We start from the raw sequence: 6,000 nt of genomic DNA, 5'->3' as shown, positions 1-6,000 counted from the left end.
CAGCTAAAACAAGTATCTTGCTTTGCTGCATGCTGCAAGAAAATAAGAGAAAATGTCGCATTTCCATGGGGGTAGGAGAGAGGATGCCTTTTACTAGATTTAAATCAAAGAAAAATACTTATTCCACATCCCACAAAAATTATTGCAGCCCAGACTACTTACAATCCAAACTTGTCTTTTGGGGGTGAGAGGGTATCTGTGGCATCATATTTAAATGCAATTAGCATTAGATATTTCCAGTTCCTGAATACTGAACTGTCTAATAAATTTGCTATATTATATATGAGTACATTAGCCTACCATTTTACAAGCATACATGAATTTATCACAAGCACAGGAATACAAGGCAGGCAGGGTAAAAAAGCTCAAAACATCATGATAATGTCACAGTAATAGCATGTATTTGTTTATAGCAGGTTGAAAATCATTTTGCATTTGAGCGCTCTATAAAATCCATGTTTCCCCACCCTATTGCACCACAAAGACTTCAAGAGTTTCACATTCACTGCTGTCCCCAAGATTGATCTGTTCAGTGAGGGGCAGTGACTACTAACACTGTCCACCCTGAACGTGGTTGGTGAGCAGGCACTGCCAGGAAGGAAGGAAGCGCAAGGAATCCTTCGGAGCGCCCTCATTCCAAGGCACCCGGCAGCCCCCGCGACGTTCCCGGTCACTTCCGCGCCCACCGCCTGAGCCCAGCACCAAGGGCCCTCAGCCCTGCACTAATAACCCATTTCAACCGCATGAGTGAACCAACATAGGCAGAAAATTGCTTCCAGTAAAACATCTCATTATTTTTTTCCCCCATCAACTTCCCATTCCCTGCTTTTTAAATCTTTAAAAATACAAACTAGGTTTAAATGTAGCTATTCTTAAAAAGGGGACACACTTCTGTTTCAAGAACGTCACTTGAAAGCATTTTGAATCTTTCAAAATTACTAATGGCCTCATCTTTGCGGAACATTACTCCGAAGGTTGGAATTATCTCCTAAATGTGCCTTGAATTTATGAACAGCTCTAGTCACCTGAAGCTACTCAAAACTTGGTCCAGACAAGAAGTTGCTTCTACTACTACCACCGAATTCCCAGACAAGCTTTGACAACACCCATTTGGAATAAAGGCTGTACTATAAGATTATTTGTATATCGTAGCAGGTATTGCCTCAAGAGTGCTCAGCTTTTATAAATCATTGCTGTCCACTGCTCACCTATCCTGCTGGGACATACATGCAGAGGTGTAGGGAGTTTTTACTTTTGCTGTTAGCTCCCAGTCACGTGCTTGCTTAAATGCCTCAAAAATGACGTACTAAAATTAATAAGTAATAATTTGAAAATAACTAGTTACATGTATTATTATATGCTGTAATGCACTAGTAAATAATGATTAAATACCAACAGAAATGATAAAAATCTATGCTTCAGGTAGACCAATTACTAAGTGCTGCTAGAGTCAGAAAAGTGACCCAAGGATAAGTATGGGAACTCACAATGCTGTTTCTTCAATAGCTTCCAGATCAAATTCAGTGCAAAAGTCAAAGGTCTTTTTCTTTCTTCTACCCAATGGAATCACAAAATTCCCCTGAGACTTGGAGGACTCACCTGAATCCTTTCTATCCCAGCACCCGCTGCAGCAGCAATGCTCAGTACACAATGAACTACCAAACATCATCTTCCAACAAAACCCTTTGTTTTGTGCAGGTTTTTGTATTTGTCTGGAGTCCAGACATCCAGCAGGCCTGTTATGCATGAATAATGAAATGATGCAGAAGGTGTGTAGAATAAACGCTCAGAAGAAGCCGTTTCTTGTTGGCTGAGGGTTTAAGTCCTGTCTGTTCTTCTGCAGCAGCACTCTGAGGAACCTCTCCCCGTGCCATTGCTGCTGCAACCTGCTGGCAGTAAAGCCATATTTCCTAGCAGCTGGCTGCTTAAAATTCCGTGCATTTTACTACTCAAACACAGCAATCCCAACTCAGGCTGCTCTGCTCCAGCTCCATCTCCAGCTGGGACACTGTAGGCAGCGGACAGGGAGCGTCCATACCAGCACAGGATGGCAGTGCCGTGGCCCGCGCCGAGACATCCCGCGCTTCTTGAAGGCAACAGGTCTACGGGACAGCCACATCCCTCAGGGCAGCTGATCCCGCACTTCCCAAGCGCCAGATTCCCTCTCTGCACTTCAAACACGGCACGCACCTCACCTTGAAGAAGCCTGCAGGGAAATACTGCAGCCCTGCTAAGGCAGAGGTGGCTGCTAAAAACCGAGCTGATGATGGAGCAGAAGGTAACTTGTTACACTAAGTAGAAGAAAGAAATCTTCAAGACCAAGCAAGAGGAAGGCGGCTTACGCACCAATGTTCTACTTGGCTTTTGATGCAAGAGCCTGCGTTGCACATCACAACTCATTTGTTCATTCTCTAAGTTTTTTCATGCTACTGATTTTCTCAGCCAAACAGCACTTGGCAATCAGATATTGACACCAAGAATTAAGAAAATATTCCCATTCTCTTTTACAGGCCTAATACCATCTTGCTGACATTGTGAGGCTATAACCACCAAAAAAAGCCATTTTGTCTTGCATCCTGTAACATGCTCTTGTGTGTGTGTACACGTAGGAAAGCAGAGAGACTTGATATAACCACAAAGACAAAATATTTTCAACAGCAAGATTAATCTTCTGAAAACATAACTATTACTCACACTCTTCAGAAATACAGCTTCATATTCCTCATCATTTTCATACCCTGCTTCCAAAAATCCTTCTCAAATCCTTCCCTCTAACCATATGGCTGTTTATTTGCTCCCCATAGAAGCAAAGCTTCAATTTTTTATTACCCAATCTCATCTTACTGTGGGCAGCACCCACTGCTTTTAACCTATAGTCATTACAGAGCTTGGTAAAGCTCCTTATGGAACTTACCAATTTCTGCTAACAATTTTCCTGTCAGAAAATTTGATTACCGATGCCTCCACATCCATGAGGTCAACAAAGTAACACATTAAACTTCCCAGCAGGCCTTTTTTACACCAGTTCAATATATTTGAAGGTACAAAAGATAGTCCTGTAGTGGAAAAAGTAATTCCAAACACATCAGTAGAGCTGAAGCTTTTTAAGATGTTACACAACCCATCTGACTTCTTTAATGGGTGAACCGACCAACTTCCATAGAGCAGTTTGAGAATCACCGACAAACTTAAGGTCAACTCAATTTTTTCCCCATAAAATTTAAACCAAATACCACGATGCAGGGTGAGATATTCATAAAACCCTTTAGAGCAAAATAAGGGATGGAATATGATCACAGTCCCTTCACTTCTTATAACTGGAATTACCTTATTCTTTAATGCACCACTTAACTGTTGCCTAAAAAAATTTCTGAGGAAATTTCAAACACCAGTTGAGTCACCTTCTGCTTCTGTCTCCACACACCCAGAGCTGCCCTGCTTCTCTGGAGGCTTTTGCAGTCAGCGGCACCACACACACTGTGGTTCAAGCAGGCCCAGTTCGTGCCATTTCAGAGGGGAAAGGGAAGTAGAGAGGGGCTAGAGGGCCTTCACCAAGCAACACAGCAAACAGCAGCAGGCAGGGAGAAGGGCTGGGACTGTCTTGTCCTGGCCTTAAGCACTGACAGCTCTACAGCCCTGCAGCAAAGCAGCCGACCTGACTTATCTCTGCTATCACTTACTTGAATTGCCATATTGCCTAGCCATCATTTTCCTACCAGGCAGCAGTCTGATGAGCAGAAAGGACCCCTCGTGATCAGTGGGGTGCAGATTCCCGTGCTGCTTCTGATGTTGTGCGCAAACCATAAACAAACAGTGAAAACATGAGGGGTTAAGTCACAAATTTCCATGCATTATCTACACAAATTCTTCCCTTTCCTTATACAACTATAGAACTACTATATGGTTACGTATCTACTGATGGTCCCCTGGTGTTGCTCAGGAGGAGAGCTGGGCAGCATGGAGCACAGCCCCAATGCCACTTTCAAGTCGGAGGCCTTTGAAAGGTCACTTCTACAGACCCGAACTATCACCATGAGAGTGACAAGAGGAAAAAGCTTAGACTAAGTAGAATGCCACAGTTTGAACCCTGCTTCTACCATTCCCCTTCAGCATTTTTTCTTCTTTAAAACTTGCACATCTTTCCTACGAAATCTCTCCATTTCTTGGTACAAGTTCAAATATAGAATTTAAGACGTTTTACCAAAAAGGACTATGTTCTGTTATTGAAGTCATGCACACAATTTTCTCTCTGTACCTTCAGTGACAAAAATGTCAAACAAAGCATGTTTGATCACCAGCACAACTATGTAAGAGGAGGTTGCTGTGTCTACTCTGTATTTCTATCTACCACATCTGTTTCTTTAACTGGTACAGAAATTCTAATCAAAAATTTATGTCTGATGAGGAACAAGTAATTCCTGAAGTAAGGAGTTTTCAACTCCAGTATAGCACAGCATTACTATTATTTCTTTAAACTGTAATGATGCTATTTTGTCTTTAGAAAACATGACAGTTTCCACGTGGAGGACACCAAGGTTTTGGCTGGTTTGTAGAGATCAGCAGATGGACAAATTAAAACATTACCCTGGGGAATATCACCACCTCCCTGGAGCAGGTAGGGAAGCCTTAGGGCTGAACCCTTGGCGGATCCCCTCACTCCAACTGCCTCCTTTCCTTCTGATTCGCAAGGCTAAAGCTACAAGGCACGAGGAGAAAAAGATGGAATAGCAACCATAAAATGATGTTTTCAGACATTTTGAGCCTTCCCCTCTCTTGGAACTAAACATTAGAATTAAACTACCTTTGTAAGCCCTGCTACACAGGAACTTGACCATGATGACAAACAAGCTACCAAAAGAACACCTACCACTTTTTTTTTTTTTTTTTTAAATCTTCCAAAACATTCACTGGTCAAGCTTATACACAAAGGAGAGCAAGTAAGCAGCAGCTTATTTACTGTGTTGCTGGATTTTTCCGAGTCTACAGATTATCTCTATATCAGTATCATGGTAACCTTCTCATGCATACAATTAAAATAATTTCATGGAACTATAGGTGGATTTTGCATTTAAAATCATCCCCGCCACCCTCAAATCAGCTTTTGTAGGGGTTAGTGACAGCTCTAACAAAGAAAGAGAGAAACGCTCAACTTCAACCTCAAACCACATTCACCTACGATGATCTTGTGTTACATAGTGAAAAAGCAATGAAGAACTATCCTGTATATGTAGAAAAATTGTGTATAAAACCTAAAAACATGCATAAATACACACAACGTTATTCTTCCAATTGCACTATCACTTCTTTTATCTCTCAGTTCACTTTAAGCCACTGCATCAAAAACAAAACCATCAGACTTTATACTCCGAGGATTTTCACGTAAAATGTGACATAAAAAAATTTATTGTTCCCCGTCACAGATGCCACATCCTAAGATGAGAGTGACAAAAATACTGCGAGTTAAACACATGGAAGAGTATTTCCATCCACTGATTAAAAAAAAAAGATAGTGTAAAAATAAATGTGCGCATTTCCCTTTTACTCTGAGAATCTCATATAAAGTGAGGTTTACTTTTCATCACTTCTTTACAGCCAGCATAAAGAACTAAATTTGTTTGGTCAGAAACTTCTTTTCCCCAGGTTTCAGCCCAAAGGGAAAATATTGTTGAAGGAAACATAGCAGATGTGGTGAAAAGACCAAGTCTACTTTTGGTTCAATGCTGGGAAGGAAATCGCTGTGAAATTTATTTTAAAGGAAGAATGGAGAAAGAAAGGGGTTTTTTTTGCTTTGTTTTTGTTTTTTAAAGTAGTAGTAATCTCAAAAATTAATATTTAATTTTCAAGAGAACAGTACTTGGCTTTGAAAAACCCTGTTTTGCAGAGGATGGGTAGAGGCCTCACTGAACTTACTTGCATGACCCCTGCCAATCAATGTCAACACTTGATTAATATTTTACTGAGAAAGTGCGAGATGCTTCCAACTCCAGCTGCCTGCTGAAG

At 41.2% G+C, this 6,000-nt stretch overlaps 1 protein-coding gene across 2 annotated transcripts in view; it reads right to left on the bottom strand.

Moving 5' to 3' along the window:
- GRID1 (glutamate ionotropic receptor delta type subunit 1) overlaps positions 1-6,000 on the bottom strand; it is a 411,120-nt gene that overhangs the window by 234,074 nt on the left and 171,046 nt on the right. The gene's annotated exons all lie outside the window — the stretch shown is intronic.

The sequence above is a fragment of the Nothoprocta perdicaria genome, unplaced genomic scaffold (genome assembly GCF_003342845.1).
Source record: "Nothoprocta perdicaria isolate Ctin4 unplaced genomic scaffold, notPer1 scaffold_32, whole genome shotgun sequence".
NCBI classification, from domain to species: Eukaryota; Metazoa; Chordata; class Aves; order Tinamiformes; family Tinamidae; genus Nothoprocta; species Nothoprocta perdicaria.
Note: the sequence above shows the minus strand (reverse complement) of the source record. Positions and strands in the feature narration are given on the sequence as shown.